Here is a 23,431-nt window from a genome sequence, read left to right as displayed (position 1 = left end):
CTGGTGGGAGCTGGTCCAGACTTCTCCATGGTTTTGTGATTACTGGCTCCTAGAGTGCTTCCAAGAGCCTTCCCAACAGGCCCACATTGGTACCACCAGAGACCTTGGTTTTCGCTCAGTATGCACTCTTGGTTCTCAACATGGCTTCAATGAACCAACATCTTTCTCTTTCATAAGACTCTGGTGGGGATTTCGACAACAACACTGGGGGAGTAGACAAACTTCAGCATAATGATCTCTCCAATGCCATCTTCAAATCAGAAACACATTAACTCGTAAAGGGTAAAATAGGTATTTTGAAAAAAATAGTCATCAATTTAACATTTTCCCTTCTTAGTCATTAACAGAAGGGAAGTATTTGTCAATTTTTTCAAAAATAAAGGGGAGGTTTTGGCTAAAAAGAAACTATAGGGGAGGTTTTTCTATTTTACCTAAATTTAAAGATAATTATATAAAATTTATATATCAAAATCAAGAAATATTGTAATTAATCAGATTTGGATTTTAGTTGGATCAGATGGAGTCAAATCTGAATTTGGATCTCATTATTAAACAGATGTTGGTTTAAAAATCCAAACTATATATGATTATATAAGTACATCATCTTATAATCAAATTGGGCCTTAGATTTTTGGGCATCATTGATAGGCTTAGTCCTCATTCCTATCCCCAATTAAGGTTTTTCTAGTCAATGTTTTTGAACCATTGTTAACCCAGATGATCGGACCGTTCGGCCCAGAAACCATCCAAGCAACCAGTTCTGTTTCACCCCTAACCCGTTTTTGGGTAAAAAATTGTTGACTTCATCAGAAAAATGCTGACTCGGGTAGTTGAACCGTCGACTCATTTGACCTGTACAACAGTTCACTATTTAAAAAAATTGTAGAGAGGGAAGAAACCGAGACTCTGAGTCTGAGACACGAACTTAGATGTGAGATCCAGCAAAGAGAGAGAGAGAGAGGGAAGAAGAAGAAGAAGAAGAAATTGTAGAGACTTGATATCTATAGAGCAAGAAATACAAATGACAATGGATTAGGTGTAGGATACTTCTAGTTAATTAGGGTTAGCGTCGAGGCAAATCCATTGACATCCCTACCTAATTAAGTAATTCATAATTATTAATAAAATATAAAATAATAGAGAAATTTTAAAACTAATTGATAGAGATGTAAAAGTTAATTAGCAACAATAATAAATTTGCTAAAATTTTCACAAAAGAAAAAAGAATTTTGGTGACATCCCTACCTAATTAATTAATTGGTAATTGGTAGTAAAATATAATAGTTGAACAATTTTAAACCTAATTTATAGGAATATAAAAGTTAATTTGTAATAATAACAAATTGCTAATTTTTCACAAAAAGCTTTTTGAGATAGACTCTAGCTACTATGTCTGACTCTACTATGTCCGAACCCAACGGTGGCGGAGATAGAATTTAGTTGTGGGTAGGATTTGAGACAGACTCTACTATGTCCTAACCCAAACACTAAGCAACAGCTTGGGTAGTCTTGGGTTAATTTATGAACTCCTAGTTAATTAACGACTTGTATATATATTATAGTTTGATTGCGATTAGGGTTCTATTCTATTTATAGATCGATCAGATAAGAGTTTGTGATCAACCCACATTATCTTCGATCTTCTCATTATCTTCTTCTTCTCCTTCTTCTTATATCTCTATCATCTTGTTGACCTTTAAATCTTTATTAGCGGATATATATAACAATGGAAAGAATAACATGGGTAAACGACGAAGTGAGGGAGCTACCAGTGGGCTTCAGGTTTGCACCCACCGATGAAGAGTTAATAACTGGCTACTTGGCTGAGAAGATCAGAGATCCGACGCTAAGAATTCATAAAATGACTGAAGTCTATATCTATCAATTCGATCCTGAGGAGCTGATAGGTACGTACGTAGCTTAATTTCTTTATAACAGTTTCTTTGTTTTCTTTGTTACGTTAGTTCTTTCTTCAATTAACCTACCCGGGGAATTACTCCTCGGGCCTCTAAATACTTTCTTGGTTTTAAATCTTGCTGTGTAGCTTTGCCCTTTCACCTCGACCTCTAAATACTTTCTCTCCTTCTAATGATCTTTTCTTCCAAGAAAAGCTCGTGTAACTCAATTTCTGTGTCTTCAATCCTTCTAATCCAAACTCCATTACTTATCTCATTACTGAAATCTGCTACATACCACTTTTCGGGTCTTCATGTTAGGCTTTAAGAAACTAAAATTCACGATGACAAAGATGGACTAAGACTTCACTTCTGTATGGAGGCTTTATTTACCCTCAAATTCTATGTCTTCATGTTTTTACCTCTTCTAATATGAGACTTCACTTTTATGTCAACGATCAACAAAGAGGGTTCAAATCAACGAGAGATATAAGAAATAAGATATTGTAGTTAAACTAGAAACTAGTGAGCTTACCATTTACACACGATGATGACCACCCACTCTTGAATCCATGCTTTGGCGGAGACATAGACGGAAATGGAGACGAAGACGAAGACAAGTGGACTTAGAAATTTATTATCCTTGTCATTTATAGTTTGACTCAAGGGTATTTTAGGAATTTTAAAAGATATATCAGTCACGTGCTGTCACATTTGAATGGAGTGTGATGGAAAGTTAATGGCAAGGGAGGTTTTAGATAATTGTCAGAAAACTTAAAGGTGCTTTAAGACAATATGTAAACAGTAAGGGTAGAGTTAGTCAATTTCCTAAATCATAGGGGTACTTTATGAAATTTGACCATATATATCTTGAAAAGCATGAATGGCCACAAGGATATTTCTGTAATTTTTTAAGGACAAAATTTACCCCTCTATATTTAAATTTATTGATAAAAAAAATGAGGGCAAATAGGGTAATTGGTTCTTGATATTAAATGAGTTGAAAAGAGGTAATTTAAAGATATTCAATTCATTCAATTCTCTCTCATTAAATCCAACATTTAAGTTATTAACTTGCATTCATGTTCATTGAATCATATATTTAAGTCATTTTTGTTTCTTCTCATCATTAAGTTCTATTAATTAAATCCATACTTAATAAATTAATAATTCTAATAAAATAAAAGCTTATAGTTTTAAAATCTACCTAGCAAAAATAGTGTTTTCATCTAGATGGTGGTAAGCAATTATATCATTTTGGGTCAAATGGGTTAATCCATGTTGCCACGACTAAATAATAAAATTAAAAAAATAGATAAAATGAAAAAAATAGAAAACATTTTTAACATACATATTAAACAACAATAAGTATGATAAATAAGAAATTTTTCTATTAATGATGGAAATGAAATGTAAAATATAAAACCAATTGGAAATAAAAATATTTTCATATTCTCTCTCATTAAATCCTATATTTAAGATATATTTTTCTCATCATTAAATTATTGTAATTAAATCCACAATATTAATTTTAATAGTATAAAAAATAAATATTTTGAAAACAAAACCATTTTCTTCCCTGCCGATGGTGGGCAAGCAATTCGACCATTTGGGGTCAAATGGATTAATAAATAATGCCATAATTAAATAATAAAAAATTAAAATAAATAACTATCAAATGTAAGAAGTATTTTTATTAATGATAAAAATGGAATGCCAAATTCAAAATCTACCTAGAAATTAAATGATGTCATAGTCAAATAATAAAACTTTTAATAATAAAAAATACAAAGAATCACAAAAATAAAAAAAAAAAGATAGAGAAAATTTTAGGCACATATCTAATGTTATATATTTATAAAAAAATAAAATATTGGGTACAGCTGAAATATTGTGCATTCATTATATTAAACAAAAATAAGTTTGATACATAATATATAATTTTATCAATGATGAAAATGTAATAAAAAATTTAATGTCAACCTAGAAATCAAACAATTTTTATTTTTAGATGATGGATTAGTAGTTTGAGTCAAATGATACCATAGACAAACAAAAATTAAGTGTGAAAAATACAAAATATTTTATATAATGTAAATGAAATATATAATTTAAAGGGAAAATTATAGTCAAGTCAGTTGTACATTTAAAATTAGGTTGCAGGTTGGTCTTGAAACCAACAAAACTCTGACAATTAGCTTTACATTTCAAATTATAAAAACCTTACCATGTCATCAGAAGCTTAAGTGGCTATTGCCAACATGGGACTTTTAGTCCATGTTGGACAAAACAAAAACCTACTCCGAAAATAGCTTTTATATGATCTAATTAATACCATATAAGTGTATAAGAACAAAAAACAAACGAGAGAGGGAGCGGGAGAGAAACTGAAGGAGAATGATAGAAATTAAGGGAGAAGGAGAGATCGACCAAGAAAGAGAGTGAGAGAGATTGAGGGAGAAAGAGAGAATGAGAGAAAGTGATATATAGAATGTAAAATACCGAAACCAAAAACCATTTTTATTTATTTTCAAATCACATAGTTGTTGAACAGATAAAGATGACTAAAAACTAAAAACCCTTTTTTTGTCCAACGTAGATTAAAAACCACATAGCCGTTGAGAAAGAAAGAAAGAGAGAGAAACTAAAACCCCTTTTTTTGTTGTGTCCAACGTGGATTAAGAGTCCCATGTTGGCAACAACCACATAAGCCTCCGATGACATGGCGAGGGTTTTTATAATTTGAAATGTAGAGCCGGTTATCAGAATTATGTTGGTTTATGGACCAACTTGTGGCCTAATTTTAAATGTACAACCGGCTCTGACTATAATTTTCCCTAATTTAAAACTAATACAAAAGCAACGCTATTTTCTTATCTAGATGGTGGGTCAATGACCCAACTTTTCCAAGAAACCCATGATGTCATAATTGAATAACAAATATTTAAGTTTATTTTTAATCATTTTGTTACTTTTGTTAATTTTCAATTTTTATCTTTTTTTTATGAATATTAATTACTTGAATTTTAGATATGTCATAGTTAAGATAGAAATTATATATATATATATATATATAGTGTGTGTGTTAATATGTATGCAAATATGCAAATATGTATGTATACATGTAAATATATATCTATATGTGTATATATGAATGTGTATAATCATGTTGGGCTGATGCTTAAGAGCTCACCAAAGTAGTCACTCCGTGCCAAAGGACCAACAACAAGCTACTCCCTTCGCTGAACTGACTTCAACTTGGGAGTGGGGGCAATTGATGAGGGCAGATTAGGCCCTCCACTGACATCATGACACATGGCATCACAGAACAATTGGTTGACACCCTGGCACCACCTAGGCAATGACTTGGCATAGCCAAAATGATGGAGTCCCACCTGGCGACCTACCTTCGCCGACTTGGCGATCTTGTCCACAACTCGGGCACCCCAACAGGGCGGCTAGCAGCACCTCGTCTAGGGCCGACCTATGGTACTTCGTCAGTACTAGTGGAAGTGACATCGATGTGAGGAGCAGCCTCCCTCGATGGCTTGTCAACTTGATTAAGGTCCAAGTGGTGACCTGCAAAACGTGCTCACCGACCATTTCTACATGCATCTCATCACTCCCGGGTCTCTCGAAAGTTGGCTTCCACACAAATGTTTAGAGGAAACTGAATAAGGTGCAAAGACTGGCCTACGTGCATGACTACCTCCGAGGACTTTGGACCGGTTAGGCACATCTTCCTAGAGATCTCAAACGCGATGCGCGCCAAACAATGCTTATATATAATGGCCTTAACCCCCAACCTCAGAAGGTATGCACAATTTAGTTCTCATAGCTCTTTAGCTCTCTAAAAATCTCCGCATTTGCTGACTTAAGAATCGGAGTGCCCACCCCGGGTAAAGTAACCCATGCACTCTAACATTGTTTCCTTTTAGGTCACCCCAATAAACTATACAACTCGTCACTGTTCAGCCAAGAATCCAAGCCACCTTCCAACTAGGAACTTCTCAGTTGGGCATTCGAGACACCTTCTATTTAGGAAATGTTCAGTTAGGCATCCGAGCCACCTTCCAGGTATGAATTGTCCAGCGTGGCGTCTGAACTACCATCCAATAGGGAGTTGTTGAAATGCGCATCATCACCAAGCATACAAATAAAAATATACGATTAATTAGGCATGAACCAACACAAAAGAAATTATTTATTTATTTATTTTATTATATTTCCTTTTTCCTATTCTAATAATATTTTTTTTACCTATTTATTCACACTTTTTACTTTTCGTTGCTATATTTTCATTTTTATTATTTTTTAATCATTTTCTGTGAAGGAGCCCTATTTCTATCTTTTTATTAAATTTTTTTTACCTTGTTAGGATTCATTGTGGAGTATTTGGACTTCATAGAATGGATCAATTCTTTTCTTTTGCATTAGAAATCACAAGGTTCTTTTTAATAACGTAAGGGAAATTTTAGCACCAGCGGGGCATGACCCGATCCAGTACTGCATCAAGAAAAACAAGAAAGCTTAGCTCCCATGGGAAGCTTGTAAGGGTGACGTCTTCATGAGCTTCTCCTTTGCTTGCCAACCAGTCCCCTGCAGCATTGCCCTTTGCTTGTCATGGTTTTGAGAGGCTTCAACTGAAACCGGGGAAACCAAGGATGATTCGATGCTTCCGACGAGACTCTGCTATCTGCTGACCCGAAAACCAAATTGATCGGAAAGAATATATAAAAGATGATGATGCGGTGAGCGTGGATCGAACACGCGACCTTCAGATCTTCAGTCTGACGCTCTCCCAACTGAGCTATCCCCGCAACAGTGGCGTCGCCCGGACTCGAACCAGAGACCTTCAGTGTGTTAGACTGACGTGATAACCAACTACACCACGACACCGTTATAAGGAACCCGATAGCCAACAACTAAAGCAGCATTGCATCAAGAAACAACACGAACTAATGTTTTCAACCATTAACCATTAACCACTAACCATTTGTGCTTTTCATAGTTTTCAACTAACACGAACTAATGTTTGGGAAGGGTGAAGCGCAGTGGCAGCTTCTGGCTTTTAAAGGTGAGCCCCACATGGACAGGTAAATCGAATCTTCAGCTGAACTATACTCTCCCATAGAAGGGCTGTCCCCTTCAACCTCTTTGAATAGTTTATGGGGAATGCAGAGTGCTTCAAATCAGCAGAACAGACTTGGTAGAATCCTCAGATGTACCAATATATTCCAAATTCAAACAGGTTGGGGTTAGAACTCAATAAAATAACATCCAAGATGGTGGATCATGCTTTATATGCTAATTTAAATTGTTATGGCAGTTTGGTCAGTCCATTTTTAGAACATTGAGAATCTTTTTTCCTGTGTGGATGTGTAACTATCAACAGACATTGTAGTTCTTCTAATTAGACAACGTTTTCGAACCGCCGTTGATTCGGGCGGTCACATCGTTCGGCCCGGGAACCGTCCAGGCAACCGGTTCTATTTTGCCTAAAACCCGGAATCTGGTCAAAAACCGTTGACCCGTTCAATGGTTCTTGACCGTTTTTTTTTATTTTTTATTTTTTTCTAATTTTGACATCAGAACGGACCATCCGTTCGAACCGGATGGTCGGACCATTGACCCAAAAATCGGTGCTCAAAATGTTTCCGTTTCTGGGTCATTTTTTAAAACGTTGTAATTAGAGCCATTGTGCACTAAAGCTACGTTTGTTTTAAAGGAAAAAATAGGGAAGATCAGTGCACTCGGCTTTGCAACAATTTTTCAGACGCAACTGCACTATTATGACAATGGGACAAAAAAGTGCAAATTTTGCATCAAGTAAGAGTGTAAATTGTTAGACAGTGTATGGTGTGTTTCTGTGCAATACCCTTAAATTAGACACATATGAGACTCATGTTAGTTTAGAATCTTCATAGCCGTTGGATAGATCTGGGGAGATTTATCCTGTCAAGGCTGACACTGATGTGTTGCCAAGTTAGTTGGGGTGGCTTGTCTCAGCTGATAGGGTGAGACCTGAGGTACATGCTGATGCGGCACGATCTGGGCACTCCTAACTGGCTGCTAACTGGCTCCTTGTTGGCGACAGACGACACCTGAGAAGATGAAAGGAAGGATTCTCGGGAATTTTACCCAATGGGAATACTCCGATGCTTAAGTTAGAAGCAAGAAAGAAGGAAAAGAAGAGTCGGGAGCTAAGAGGGTAGGTCGTGCTTTATCACTATACTCGAGAGATTAGAGGTCTCAAGAAGAAGCTTCTCTTCTGCCCTGAAGGCTTTTATAGGGGCGCTCTTGTGAGATCGGGCATAACTACCATTGGGCCCCTGCCACAGCCGTTACCTGCCAGGGCTGCGCAGGTGGCCGTTGTGACGTACTCCTTGCCTGGGTGAGTGACACGTATCCAAAGTGACAGGCACGCCTCCGCTTGCTGAGAGACGTGGGTGCAGACTGTCGAAAGGACAGGGACTGCGCCGTTAGTAAGGGACGTGGCGCAGTCCGATCGGTATGGCCTGTCAGATAGAAGCTTCTTGAGGAATGCTTGTACGGCCCATTCGCGAGCTACTTTGCAGCGAGCTCAGAATACTTCAAGAGTACCCTTAGTAGAATTGGTCCTCGGGATGACTTGTTTGCTTGGGAGCTCGGGCAAGCTGGTTTTCTTAGCTCGCAAGCTAAAGTTGTCTCGGAATATCCCTTTAGAGGTAGCTCGGGGAACCCGAAGCTCGCGTTGTGGCGAGCTCCTCCTTTTGCGTGCTACGATGTAGTGAGCTGCTTTATGGGCCCGTTGGTTGTACTGGGCCACAATGCTGAGCTGTCGCTTATGCTGAGTCAGTGTCTACGTGTCACCGTTTCATAGGTTGGGTCAAATCGTCCTTCATCAATTGCCCCCACTCCTCGAGCTAAGAGTACCGCCTTAGCGCGGGGAGTTTATGAAGTGCAATGGACTGATTTGACCGAAATTCAAACTTGATTGATTGCCCTCATTAAATGCATTTGCGGGAATCAAGAAATTTTCTTACATTCCTGACTTTTTGGATTCCGAAAACGTGCCGAGGTGGCTTTTTACTCCGAACGTCGTGCGGCTGCGTCTACCTTAACTATGGAAGACGTGCCGCCAATCGCCTTCGGTTTTCGGAAGTCATGCGGTCAGGGGGCCCGCGGACCGTTGGATCTTGTTTTGATCCGGGCCGTCAATTTGAAAGGGGTGGAGACTATAAATAGGGGGCCCCCTCGGGCCCTATTTTCTCTCACGCCATCTTGCGGCCTTTGGATCCTGAGGTCGCGCACTTCACCTAGTCTACCCGAGTTCCTCAGTCTGCTCCGTTCCATCTACTCTAGTGTGTCCCAATCGATGTCAGCCATGTCTGGGTACCCATGCCATACCTATCACAGGGGTGATAGCCAAGATGATGATGCACCCTCGAGCTCGGGAGGAGCCTGGGAGCAGATCCTGGAGGCTCGGGAGGCCTCTGGCAGCATGGCGTCTACTTCTAGGGGGAGGGAGCCTAATACCTTTGGCCCTTCCTTAATGGCAGCGGAGAGACTCAGGTCTCTGATCCGCTACTTTCGCCTCCCTGGGGACCTGGTTTACAGCCTCCCTACTGGCAACTTCCCCTAAGAGCATGGTCCCAATGACATAGTAATCTTTTAGGAACAACTCGAGGCTGGCTTGCGTCTCCCCCTGCACCCCTTGATAGTGGAGGTGTTAAATCACTTCAGCGTCACCATTGACCAGCTTCATCCCAGTGCCATTCGAAACATGGTTGGGACTATATCCCCGTGTTACGAGTACTGCCTTCCTTTAGACCTTGATATTTTTGTCTCTATCCTTTGTATAAAGAACGCTGCTCCTGGGGTTCCTCCGGAGAGGCGCTTTTATTACCTCTCTCCCCGTCGCGGCTATAAGCTCTTGTACGAGCTACCGAATAAGATTCCCGCCTGGAAGCGGGATTACTTTGTGGTCCGTAACCTCGAGGGGTGGCCCTTCCCCACTGCTTGGAGGGGCGCCATCCAGGACCCCGGGGCCGAGCTGGACCCTGAGACTCAAAAAACGATGCTGTCCTGGGCATCGATAGGCTTCCTTTGCTCGGACTACTTGACTGAGGAGAAGCTCGTGCAGGCAGGCTTGAGCCCGGGTAGGTCGGCCTTTTATGTCGCGTAGTGCCTTGTGACTATTGTGCACGTGTATTTTGTTTCTTGTCGGATTAATACCTTGTGGTGTTTTGGCAGCCATCATGTCCAGTGACGATTCACGCCGCCTTCTCTCGAGCAGTCAGAGGCGCCATGCGAAGAGGACGCGCCCCAACCGAACCCCTCCTTCGGGGAGTACTGAGCTCGGGTCTACCGAGCTGGTCCTACCCTCTCCTTTGCCCGAGGTTCCGATGCCCCCTCCTAAGGGGGCTAGTGGGATTAACCCTAGGGGAAACGAGCTCCCTCAATCAGGGGAGGCCCCCTGTAACCCTCTTCAGCCCCGTCCTTACCCCCAGTTCCCAGTGGTAAACTGGGAAGGGGTAAATGATTATCTAGTAGCTCACCGGAGGAGTCGGAAGGCAATCACTAATGACAAGATCGCTCAGTGGGGAAACATGGAGCCTTGGGATCTCTCTGCGTTCGCCTCTGCGCATTGCATGGTGGTAAGTGACCTTTTTCCCTTTTTCTCTCTTGTTTTTCCCTTTTCCGCTATCTTCTGATTTTCTTTTCCATCGATAGGTGAACTCCGCCATCCATGCCATGGCTCTACAGATGCGCATCCACCGTGGTGATGCCGTCGACCAGCGGGCCACCAATCAGAGCTCTACCACACCCGCAAGGGGAGCGAGTCTCAGGAGCTACTTGTCCACGACCAGGAGGCTCAAATCGCCCGGCTTACTGAAGAGAGTGCACTGGTAGTTCATCTGCCCACAATCCTTTAGGTCGGTCCAGCCATGCCTTTAGTCCGCGGAGGATGGCTCTATTCGTGACTTCTGCCTGACTGTTTGCTTAAGGGTGCGCGACTGAAGTAAAATTCTGTTGGATCCCCATGTCTCGGCACCAGTATTGAAATTTGATGTCCTCGAACTGCTTGCCGTTGTCGGAAATCAATACCCGAGGTAATCCAAAAAGGTACACGATGTTCTTCCAAAAGAAGTTTTGGACATTTCGGGTTATGATCGTCATGAGGGGCTCGACTTCTACCCACTTGGTAAAATAGTCCACTGCCACTACTAAGAACTTGGGGTCAGCAGCGAGTTGGTGGTGAATATTGACATGTCTCTGGCATTTGTCACATTTCTTGACGAGCTCAATAGTGTCTGCCTTCATTGTTGGCCAATAATACCCTTGTCGGAGTGCCTTTTGGGTGAGGGCCCTGCCCCCCAAGTGTCCACCCCACAGACACTCATGGGTGTCACGGAGTACGAGCTTGGTTTTGGAAGGTCGCAAGCAACGTAAGTAGGGGAGCGTGTAAGATCTCCGGTATATTTGTTCGTCTATCATGACATATTTGGTTGCCTGGTGCTGCACCCTTCTAGCTGCACTGCGGTCTGCAGGGAGGGTCCCATGTAGCAAGAAGCTCACGAGCGTGTCAATCCAGCTCGGCTCTGCTTGAACAACGGGAGCGACCTCCCCTACGCCCCTGAGAATGCTGTGCCGAGATAGGTCCTCTATGTACACGGTTCTCATGGTGATGTCGCTGGTGCTGGCTTACCTGGACAGGGCGTCAGCCTCAACGTTCTCTGACCTTGGGATTTGTCTGATAAAGTGTGACTGGAAGTTGAGCAGGGCTTCTCTGACTTTGGTTAAGTAGGCTACCATGGTCAGTTCGCGAGCTTCATACTGGGCAATGACCTAGTTGACCACGATGTGCTTGGCTCTTACTTCTTTGACTAAGGCTAGTCCAGCTAGCAACGCCTTGTATTCCGCTTCATTGTTAGATGCCGCGAACTCGAAGCGTAGCGCGTACTCCAGTTTCGTGTCACTTGGGCCGTGTAGGACTATTCTGGCCCCACTGCCCTATTGGTTCGAGGAGCCATCTACATGAAGGATCCAAGGCTCCTCATCCCAGCTCGTGCTTGGCCTAGCTAGGAGAGATGCCACATTGGCTGCTACCTCATGGGGCTTAGACTGAACCGGCCTGGGAGCTTCAAGCTCACCCGAACTGGGGACCTCGCGCTCAATCGGCCTAGGGGCTTCGGATCTGAACGTGCACTCGGCAATTAAATCTGCTAAGGCTTGGGCCTTAATGGCAGTTCACGACTTGTACTGGAGGTTGTACTCGCTGAGCTCAACGGCCCACTTTGTCAACTAACCAAAGACCTTGGGCTTAAGCAATATTTGCCTTAGGGGTCTATCAGTGAGGACGATAACAACATGAGCTTGGAAGTACGGGCGGAGTTTCTGAGCTGCGATTATCAGTGCGTATGCTAGCTTTTCCATCTCCGGGTATCTCGTTTCTGCTCCCTGCAATACTTTACTAAAATAATAGATGGGTCGTTGGACCCGATCTACTTCCTTTATTAGTATCGAACTGACCACTCCGTCGCTCGTCGAGAGGTACAGTTCTAAAACATTGCCCTCCTCGGGCCAGGTTAAGGTCGGCACATTAGCCAGGTATTTCTTGAGCTCGTCAAACGCGAGCTGACAGTCTTGGGTCCACTCGAACCCTTTGCTCTTGATTGCCTTAAAGAACGGCAGACAGCGGTCCGCCGATTTGGACATGAAGCGGCTCAGGGCGGCTATGCGGCCATTCAACCTCTGAACCTCCTTCAACTTACGGGGTGGTCTCATGTCTAAGATGGCTTTAACCTTATCCGGGTTGGCTTCAATGCCGCGCCGGTTAACGATGTATCCTAGGAACTTACCCGAGATCACACTGAACACACACTTGTTTGGATTCAATCTCATATTAAACTTACGCAAAATTTCGAAAACAGAATGCAAGTCTTGTATTAGTTCATGTGAGAATTGAGTTTTGACGACCATGTCGTCTACATAGCATTCTACTTTATCGCCGATTAATGGCGCAAACAACTTATTTACAAGCCTCTGAAAGGTTGCCCCTGCGTTTTTCAACCCGAAGGGCATAACATTGTAACAGTATAGGTCGAACTTCGTGATGAAGATAGTCTTTTCTTCGTCTGCCGGGTCCATCTTCATCTGGTTATAGTCCGAATAGGCATCCAAGAAGCATAGCAACTCGTGCCCTATGGTTGCATCCACCTATCGGTCAATTCTGGGGAGCAGGAAGCAGTCTTTTGGGCAAGCCAGGTTCAGGTCAATGTAGTCAACGCACATGCGCCACTTGCCGTTGGCCTTCTTTACTAGGACGGGGTTGGCTACCCAACTCGGGTAGTGGACTTCTCTTATGAAGTCAGCTGCGAGGAGCTTTTCGACCTCCTCGTCGACCGCTTTCCACCGCTCTAGGGCTAGGTTGCATTTCTTCTGTCTAACGGACCTAACAGTTCTGATCGTAGAGGTTCTTGGATGGAAGCGCTAATCTGAAGCGTTCGAGTTGGGTCTGCTGCTAAGGTTGGAACCGCGACTGTTTCTTCTGTTGGCGCGGCTCGTTCTTCACCTTGCTCCGTAGGCCGCTCCAGCTCAAGGTCTTCAGCTACCTTGGTTTTTTCCTTCAGGGCGGCGACATAGCACTTACGGGACTCGAGTTGGTCACCCCGCGCTACTCCCACACCGAAGTCGGTTGGAAACTTCATAGCCAAATGGTAAGTGGAGACCACCGCCCGTAGGACAAGGGTGATCGATCGACCTACTATGACATTGTAGGGGGAGGGTGTTGCGACCACCAAGAAGTCCTTCTTGAATATGACCACACAAGGCCACATGCCGACTTCCATAGGTACTGTTATTTTCCCAAGGGGCTGGACTTCTTCTCCACTGAAGCCTACCAAAGGAGTGTCTGCGGGCTTTAGGTTGCTTCTCTGCAACTAGAGCTAGTCAAATGCAGCTTTGAAGAGGATGTCGGCTGAGCTGCCTGAGTCAACGAGTACACACCTGACCTCAAAGTCATTGACTCTTAGTTTTATTTCGAGCGTGTCATCGTGGGGGTAGTGGACTCCTCGCGCATCATCTTCTATGAAGAAAATTGGCTCTTCTGTCCTCGGCTGTTTTGGGGGGTTCTGCTTCTCCCGAGTGGCTTCATGGACCGAAGTCCGAGCTGCTACTGAAGTGCAACCCGCGATGATAGAGCCTCCCACTATCATGTGGATGGTTCCCCGAACTAGCCTCTCCTCCGGAGGCTGCCTCAGCAGTTGTTCGGCCGGCCTGCTACTGGACTCGGGAGCGTCCTTACCGTGCTCCCCTTGTCGACCTGTTTTATTACTATTATTATTATTCTGTACAAAGTTTCTTAGATACCCGTGACGGATGAGCTCCTCTATCTCGTCGCGGAGGTTTTTACAAGTCTCAGTACTGTGACCGTGATCTTTGTGAAAACTGCAATACAGATTCTTATTTCTTTCATTGGGATTCCCCCTCAGATGGGGTGGCCACTTCCCGTACGGGGCGTCATTGATTGCCATCAGGATTTCAGCCCTCTTCGCATTCAGTGGGGTGTAATCGACTCGGTCCGCTATAGGAGGTCGGAATAATTGACCCAGCCTTGACCCCCGAGCTGCGTCCTTTTTCTTTCGGCTGTCTCCTTGACTGGAGACCTCTCCTTCCCTCTTTCTTGTTTTGGATGCGCCCTCGCCCTTTTGGTTGATCTCCTCTTCGGTGGCTATGAACCTGTCCGCAAGCTTCAGGAACTCGGTTATGGTCGCTGGTTGGTTGATGACCATGTGCCATTTAAACTCTTTGTGTGTCATGCCCTTCTTTGCTGCTGCAAGGCATATGGTGGGGTCCAGGCGCGGTATCTGCATACAGGCATCGTTGAACTGCTTGATATAGCTTCAGATGGATTCTCCCTTTCTCTGTACTATGCTGAGGAGATCTTCTTTAGTTCGCGGACACCGCTTGCTAGTAACGAAGTGGGACGTGAAGGTTTGTGCAAATTGCGCCCAACTTCTTATCGACCCGGGTGCCAAGTTCCAGTACCACATACGGGCTGCTCCCCTAAAAGTAGTGGAGAAGGCCACGCACATGCACGACTTACTAGCTCGCGCCAGGTGCATCTATGACTGAAATGCATCTACGTGATCGTTTGGGTCAAACGACCCACCATACTTGTCAAGAGCGGGGAGCTTGAAGTCTTTGGGCATCGGGACTACCAGGAGTTCGGAGGACAGGGGGATGGAACTGAGAGGAGGGGAGCTTTGACTTCAGCCGAGCTTACCTCTTCTTTGCCCATGAGCTCGGGCAAATCGCGGGTGACAGATCGGCGAGCTCGGTGGCGGCGTCTCTGCTTCTTTGTGGGCTCGGCGTTTGTGCTGTTCACCTCTGTGTTGTCTGGAATGGTTTGTGCAGAAAGTAGCCCGGTCCATTGGTGATGGCTACGAACAGAGGGGTCCTGCTTGGAATCTGTTGCTAGGACCTCGAACCGGTTTTCAAGGAGTGGGGTTTCAAACTTCGACTGTTGGGGCGACGTAGACCTGGCGAGCTGGGGTCCTCCCAACCTATACGCCCGCGGTGAGGCATTGGTAGCCGGTCTCTCTCATCTGCTACGGGGGGAGGCCTGGTTTTTTGGGAGGTTTTGGGGGACCTCTCCTTGGCCAGAGGGGCACTCGTCTTGGCGGCGAGACTTAGCTTGCTGCGAGGCTAGGTGCCGAGGCGGGAACTGCGGCTGCGAAAGTTAAGGTTGAGGCAATTGGGGGAACTGCTGCTGATACTGATACTCAGAGACCCGGTGCAGTACGTGTTGTTGATAGAGCTGAAGTTGCTGGAACTGTTGCATTTGGGCCTGCATGGCAAGCATGCACTGCATCAAGTCCTGAAGTTGGTTTGAGCCGGCCGCTGGGGGCACGACCGAAGGTTCGGTGAACGTCGCTCTGACTGTAGCAAGGAGTAGGATGACGACAAGTGCCACTGTGAGATGCACATTCAAGTGGGGGATTTTGTCTGCAGAGAGGGGGACGGTGAACTGTTCGATACAGACAGTAGGAAGCTGGGGTTGTTCCCTGGAGTTGTCCATTTCTGTGCTTTGTCCGACGTTGCTAGAGGAAAACATGAGCGTTGGATTGTTTCGAGGAGGAAAAGACTGAGAAAGTTTAGAGAGAAAGGCCTTTTGAAGCATTTTCCCACAGACGGCGCCAAAAGATGCGACACGATCCGGGCACTCCTAGCTGGCTGCTGACTGGCTCCATGTTGGCGACGGGCGACACTTGAGAAGATGAAAGGAAGGATTTCCGGGGATTTTACCCAGTGGGAATACTCCGATGCTTAAGTTAGAACGCAAGAAAGAAGGAATAGAAGAGTTGGTAGCTAAGAGTGTAGGTCATGCTTTATCACTATACTCGAGAGATTAGAGGTCTCAAGAAGAAGCTTATCTTCTGCCCGGAGGGCTTTTATAGGGGTGCTCTTGTGAGATCGGGCATAACCACCACTGGGCCCCTACCATAGTCGTTACCTGCCTGGGCTGCGCAGGTGGCCGTTGTGACGTACTCCTTGCCCGGGTGAGTGACACGTCTCCAAAGTGACAGGCACGCCTCTGCCTGCTGAGAGACGTGGGTGCAGACTGTCGAAAGGATAGGGACTGTGCCGTTAGTAAGGGACGTGGCATAGTCTTATCGGTACGGCCTGTCAAATAGAAGCTTCCTGAGGAATGCTCGTACGGTCCATTCGCGAGCTACTTTGCAGCGAGCTCGGAATACTTTAGGAGTATCCTTAGTAGAATTGATCCTCGGGATGACTTGTCTGCTTGGGAGCTCGGGCGAGCTGGTTTTCTTAGCTCGCAAGTTAAAGTTGTCTCGGAATATCTCTTTAGAGGTAGCTCAGGGAACCCGGAGCTCGCGTTGTGGCGAGCTACTCCTTTTGCGCGCTACGATGTAGCGAGCTGCTTTATGGGCCCGTTGGTTGTACTGGGCCACAATGCTGAGTCGTTGCTTATGCTGAGTCAGTGTCTACGTGTCACCGTTTCATAGGTTGAGTCAAATCATCCTTCATCACATGTAGTGTGGGTTTTCTTGAAACCCTGAACCGGACCAGAATTCCAGTATTGCCCTGGACCTTGGAGATAGATGGGCAAAACTAGAATGTTATACCTGACCTCTAGACTCGATTATGATACTACACTAGGTGTCGGATTGGGCTGTCTTTGATATGCCAATCAGTGAGATCTTTAGAGGGGGACAAAACCTGGGTATGTTGGGACAGTCCAAGAATTCATCTGAGTGGGTGATCATAGTGATAGGATCAGCCCCTTTGTCGGACAAAGTGAATGATCGGGCATGCACTCTCTGATGGAAACCAAAACTGCCGGTAGTTGATTTCAACCATTGAAATTTGTTTTGCAAAATATATTTATATAGAGATATACATATATATATATATACATATATATGTATATTATGGTTTCAAAATGTTTGCAAAAGGTTTTAATTCCTGGGATCCATGTGAGTAGAGAGTGCAACACTGTTCCTTGTAGCCGAGGGAGAGGTCCTCTCTTGTCGGGCAGTGTTTGATCATTATGGGCTGAGAGGTTAAGTGTAAGACCATTGAGGGTAATACCTGATGGGCTAATCTTGCATCTGCCCACAGTCCTTGCAATTTTATAAGGTGCTTTGACCCAATGACCATTTAGTGTAAATGTTGGGCCCATTAAGAGCTAATGGTGATGAACTCAGGGGTTCACTGTCTCCTAAAGTGAATTCGGCCAGGCCTTGTAACAGAGGCTGGGCTGAACCCATGTGGCTGATGTGTAGATCAATGTTTGAGTCCCACGCCATACAAGGATAACCAACTGGGCAGCATTTAGGAGGCTAAGTGAGCAGATGGACTTAATGGGCCTAAAGCCCAATTCGAACTAGCTTAATGAGATTAATTAAAAAGGGGCAATTTTGAAGGGATGAGAGATCCATTGTATGGACGCCCAAATCTTACGGAATAAGGTGGGGAATTTCAAAAAAATTTCTCTCCCTTTCAACTAGGAATCGAATTCCCTATTTAGAAAATCATATTTTCAAGGATCAATCTTGAACCATAAACTGAACCAGATCTGAACCAAAAGAGTAGGAGGGAGGTATACCTAATACAGAGAAATATTATCTCTCAATGAAGGTGTTCACGCCCAAGGTAGGATCCAAAGACTGCTCCCACTGAAGATGGCGCAATGTAGGATGGAGCAGAATCAACAATGTTCTTCTCCAAGAACTCTGTCCTTCGCAAGAAACAGAAGGATGGCACGTGAGTATAGCTTCCTATCAATTCTTTCTCAAAGAACTGATGGCAAGATCGAATCTTGCTTTCTCCCATAGAGTTGGAGATCGAACTGGATGTTTGGCGGCTGTAGGAAGGAGGCGGCAAGAAAGATTTTCATAGGGATTGCAAAAATCTTTCTTCTGGGATTTCAGCTTTGAAGAGAATGTGAATGTCTCTCTCTAAACGTTGTCGTCCCCTCCTTCTTTTGTAATCGTAAAAGATCAGCTCCTAATCCAATTAGGAGCTACTGATCCAAATATGATTTGGATCAGACATCCTTTTAGATGATAAGGATAAACCCTTATCTTATCTGCAGATTAGATCAGCCTTCTCCTAATCTCATTAGAAGGTTTCTAGATCTGAATCGCATTCAGATCTGGACTCTCTGAGTGGATAGGGTTAAGACCCTATCCTATTTGTTGATCTATCTCAGAAATCGCCCATTTTTAACTTATTAAATTAATCCAGCTCGAAATGGGCTTTAGGCCCATTAAGCTTATGTGCTCACTTAACCTTCCTAACTGCTACCCAGTTGGGCTTCCTTGTATGGCGTGGAACTGAAGCATTGATTTACACATCAGCCACATGGGTTCGGCCCAACCTTTGTTACAAGGCCTGGCTGAATACACTGTTATGGACAGTGCACCCCCTAAAACCCATCAAATGGGCTTTATGGGCCCAACACTTACCCTAAGTGGTCCCTGGGCCAACCCACCTTGTAACACCCAGGGACTGTGGGCAGATGCAAGATTGGCCCATCAGGCATTACCCTCAATGGTATATAACCTACAACATGTGTATTGATTGAGCCCTAACAAATCAAAAATAATAAAAAAACTAGTATATAACCTACAAAATAATTTTTTAGTTAACTTAATAATATCTTATGATATATCAAAAAGTAAAGATTATAAAAATATTTCATAGCAACATGTACAAAAATTTGGTAGGTGATGCCATGCCTTGTCGCTTGGGTACCGCCTTAACAATTATGGGTTCAGATTTGCATTGCAAATAAATCCAGTTTAGGCTGAGTTTGGAAGGAGTACAAATGCAAATATGTAGAGTGCAAAACCTTATATTTTATATTATTTTGTATGTATTTACGTTGTACATATTTGCATTTGTACTGCTTCCAAACTAAGCCTTAAGGCTGCGTTTGAAAACGATGCAAATAAATGCAGCTTAAGACTATCATTTCTCCACCGCCAGAACTCTTCAGCCCAATGAAGGCTGTTAAGAACAATAAGTCAATAACGCCTCCTGGGGTCTAGTGGGCTGGTTCCTGAAAACATGAAAACACTAGGCACTAGTTTTACAACTATTTCAATAGGATATAGCCAAATAGGGAGTTGTTCACCATCACCTCGTCTTGTTGAATTAGAACTTTAGTTTTATGTTTATGCTGAATTTGGTAGAGGTGTAAATCTAAATTTACACCGAGGGATTATCATACCGATGGGTCCATGAGAGTGTAAAATGGGAGTCAGATGTTTGTCCCATTTAACACTCTTCTTGTTTGTAAATCATTGAGGTAAAAGTCCACTGCAACCGAGATATTGCAGTCCTTGCTGGTCGGCCAAGAAACAAAGCATCGTGAGTGCCGGTCCCCCTTGTGCCACCGCTAGAGCAGGAACCAAAGCAGACGAGCTAGACCCATGTTGTCTCAGTGACAGCATGACCATAGTCATCTTCTCTCCCTTCTAGCAGTTCTCCTCAGTTCCGTTGATGAAGTAGAATGGCCCCGACCAGGCGAGCTCAACCTTGGTTTTCCCATCCTTGTAGGCAGTGATCGAGTTCGACGTGTTGCAAGCTGTGTAGACCTCCTTCGTCACTTGTAGAACTGAGTCCTTCTGGGTGTCGTACTTCCAAACTACAGAAAAAGAGAAGACATGAACAGAATCAAAAGAGAATCCAAATGAGGAAATGCCTCAAAAAGTTCTAATTTTAGATGGAGAGGATCACCGAGAGAGTCTCCGATTCTGAAACAAGTAGATGCAGCCCACAGACTTAAGGATGTGGGCGACAACCCCTTTTCCAGGCTTAGCAGATCCGTTTTCTTCTAGTAGTAGGCTCAGCGATGACCCCTTTTCTGCAACAAGCTCTCATCTTCAGATTTGAAACTAGGAAAAGGAGTAAGGAAACCCTAGAATTCGATAAGTCCTTCGATGAAGGGCTCGAGCTGTTTCTTCATGGTTGGGCTCTTGACGGCGTGGTACTCATTGAACATCGGAGTTTTGTTTCTTAACAAGTACTTCCTCAACAACTATGGCTTCAAGGATCGAGGAGATCAAGGTGAAGACCATGCTCCCACCACCTCCTCCGTTGCGGCAACCATCAAAGCGACGGTCATGGGGAAGGCAATCACAGCTGTTCTCATCGCTGCCTGTCTGTTCTCGTCGGAGGAAGAGAGAAGGAGAAGAGAGAGCGATTGAGCGATGTAATTAAATGGTAAAATGTAAATTTTACACCAATTTTCGGTGTAAAATTACATGTTTACCAAATGCCTGCAAAATCGAACTGGGGTGCAAAGTTTATCCTAGTTCAATTTTACACATCTACCAAACACAACCTTAAGGTTCAATTTGGAAGGAGTACAAATATAAATTTGTAGAAAAGTAAAACCTTGTATTTTGTTTTATTTGTACTGTACATATTTGTATATTTGTACTTGTATTCATTCCTTTCCAAACTGAGCCTAAAAAGTTTCAGTTTTGCACAAAGAGGAAATGGTAGTGATAGCTATAATTACATAACCCTAGCAAGCGCGCTAGTTATTAGTATAAAGATATGGTTCCACGAGGATTTAACAAAACAACTAGTTACTCGCACCTCACCGCGCATGGTCAGGTTGGGAGATTCTCAGCCTAACAGACCTGCATCACCTCAGCTTTCAGAGTTTAAGATCCTGCTCATAGAAAACCGGTTTGAGGTCCTGGCTGTGGACTCTAGACAAGGTCCCTCAATCCACAGCCATCGCCAACAGTCTGGGCCACTCCCCGCGAGAACTGTGCCTGACAACACAGAGGCCAGCAGCACCAATGTGGAGCTAACAAAGAAGAAACGGAGATGTCGCAGAGCTCCCTGAGCTACCACCCAGAACTTGCCCGAACTCCTCAAAAGAAAGGAAGAAGCGAGCTCGGGAGCAGTGAAAGCCACTCCGCTCCTCTCTGTGCCATCTCCCTTGTCTCCCGATCTCCTGGCCATCCCAATGCCAAAAGATTTTAAGGTACCTCCCTTGGACAAGTATGATGGATCATTCGATCCGAATGATCATGTAGATTCTTTTCAGTCCTAGATGCACTTAGCCGGGGCAGGTGAGTCCTGCATGTGTGTAGCTTTCTCTACTACATTTAAGGGGGTAGCTCGCACATGGTATAGAAACCTCGCGCCCAGGATCTATATAGTTGTTTGGATTGAACGACCAATCATACTTGTCTAAGGGAGGTACCTTGAAATCCTTTGGCATTGAAGTGGTCAAGAGTTTGGAAGATAGAGAAGAAGGCACAGATAGGAGTGGAGTGGTCTTTTCCCTTAGGCAGTTCGGGGGAGTTCTGGACTACTACTCAGCGAGCTCTGCGGTGTCGCCTTTGTTGTTTCTTTATTGGTTCTGCGTTAGTGCTACTAGCCTCAGTATTGTCAGGTACCGTTCTCACTGGCAACTGCTCGGATTGTTGACGATGGCTGCTGTGAACTGAAGGGCCTTGTCGGGAGTCTGCGACCAGAGCCCCAAACCGGTTCTTTGCAAGTGGAACTTTGAATTGTGAAGGCCGAGTTGAAGCGGGCCTGGTGGGTCGGGTGTCTCCTGACCTATCTACTTGCTGCGAGGTGGGAGGAGTAATCTCTCTCTCCCTGCTGCCGTGGGATGAGACTTGACTCCCCAGAAGGTTCTGGATTTGGGAGGCCTCTCCTTGGCGAGGAGGGCATTTGCTATGGCGACAAGGCTTGGTTTGCTGCATAGCCGGATGCCGAGGTGGAACAAGCTATTGATTCTGTGGTAGCAGAGGGAACTATTGCTGGTGTTACTACTGATAGACATGGTGGAGGAATTGCTGCTAGTACAACTGGAATTGCTGGACCTGCTACATTTGGGCCTGCATTGCCCGCATGCAATGTACCAAGTCATCGAGTTGATTCTGTCCGACCACTGGGGGAATGACAGAAGGCTCTATGAAAGTTGTACCTACTACAGGAGGAAGTGGCGCGTTCACTGGTGCAATGACTTGAGGCACGTTTAGTGTGGGGACCCCGTCTGTAGAGAGGGGTATTTTCTTTTTAGTATGTAACTATTGTTCTGTAGGATATATTAAGTCGTTTGAAACTTATCTTGTGAATATTATGTGGCTTTTATGAATTATTTATTGTTATTAGTATCATTATTTTTTTTCATGCTTGGTCCAATTCGGGAGATGAAATATTACTTACTGAGAATTGTATTCATTATTGAACAGGTAAACAGTTTAACCACCTGGATCAACGAACTGCTGCCCAAGTCGATGATTTTTGGCCAAGGAATAGGTTAAGGGTGAAACGGAACTAGTTGGCTTGATGGTTCCTAGGCTGAACGGTCCGACCATCTAGGTCAACGATTACTTGAAAACACTACTCATAACCATTAAAATGGTTGGGTATGGGTAGTGTTGTGGTTAAGGCTATGTTTGGTTGCAGTGCTTTGCACTGATGCAAAACTATGAAAGTACAAATGATTTGGGTGTAAATTATGATTTGTTTTTGTTTCATATTTTACCTTACCTTGTTTGATTGTAGTATAAATGAAGTAAAATAAGACCAGAAATAGAATAAAGTAAAACCTAAAATAAAATTAAACCAAAATCTGCATTCTTTTCATTTGTACTCGCATGAATTTATACTAGTGCAAATAAGACTATCACCGTTCTTCATCGGAGAATATTTTTTTGTTCATTCTCTAAGAATACAGACGGTTCTTCACAGAAGACCTATGTTCTTTCTCTATTCTTCATAGGAGACTATTGTGCTTTATACAACCACACTGATACCACCGTTTTGGGAATAGGCGGGTGAGGACGAACACCCAATACCGCGTGCTCTCCCAACAGGCCAACAATAATGACTCTAGATGAGAGAGAGAGAGATGTGGGCACCGGAAAGAGGGGGAAAAAAACCGAGTGCCCCGTCGCTTCCTAGCTGTAAAACCAGTATTAGATTCGGAGCTTTTGGGTCCACTGTCTAACCACATCAATAGCTTTGGCTTTGGTTTGGACCCA

The 23,431-nt window shown here is 44.0% G+C and overlaps 2 non-coding genes across 2 annotated transcripts; both read right to left on the bottom strand.

The window, feature by feature from the left end:
- Positions 1–6,642: 6,642 nt before the first annotated feature.
- Positions 6,643–6,715, bottom strand: TRNAF-GAA (transfer RNA phenylalanine (anticodon GAA)). Its single transcript has one exon. It is a non-coding gene; the product is annotated as a tRNA-Phe (tRNA).
- Positions 6,716–6,720: 5 nt separating this feature from the next.
- On the bottom strand, positions 6,721–6,794 carry TRNAV-AAC (transfer RNA valine (anticodon AAC)). Its single transcript has one exon. It is a non-coding gene; the product is annotated as a tRNA-Val (tRNA).
- Positions 6,795–23,431: the final 16,637 nt, after the last annotated feature.

The sequence above is a fragment of the Nelumbo nucifera genome, chromosome 2 (assembly GCF_055504915.1).
Source record: "Nelumbo nucifera cultivar China Antique chromosome 2, China Antique-T2T, whole genome shotgun sequence".
Taxonomy (NCBI): Eukaryota; Viridiplantae; Streptophyta; class Magnoliopsida; order Proteales; family Nelumbonaceae; genus Nelumbo; species Nelumbo nucifera.
This window is presented reverse-complemented; position numbering and strand designations above follow the sequence as displayed.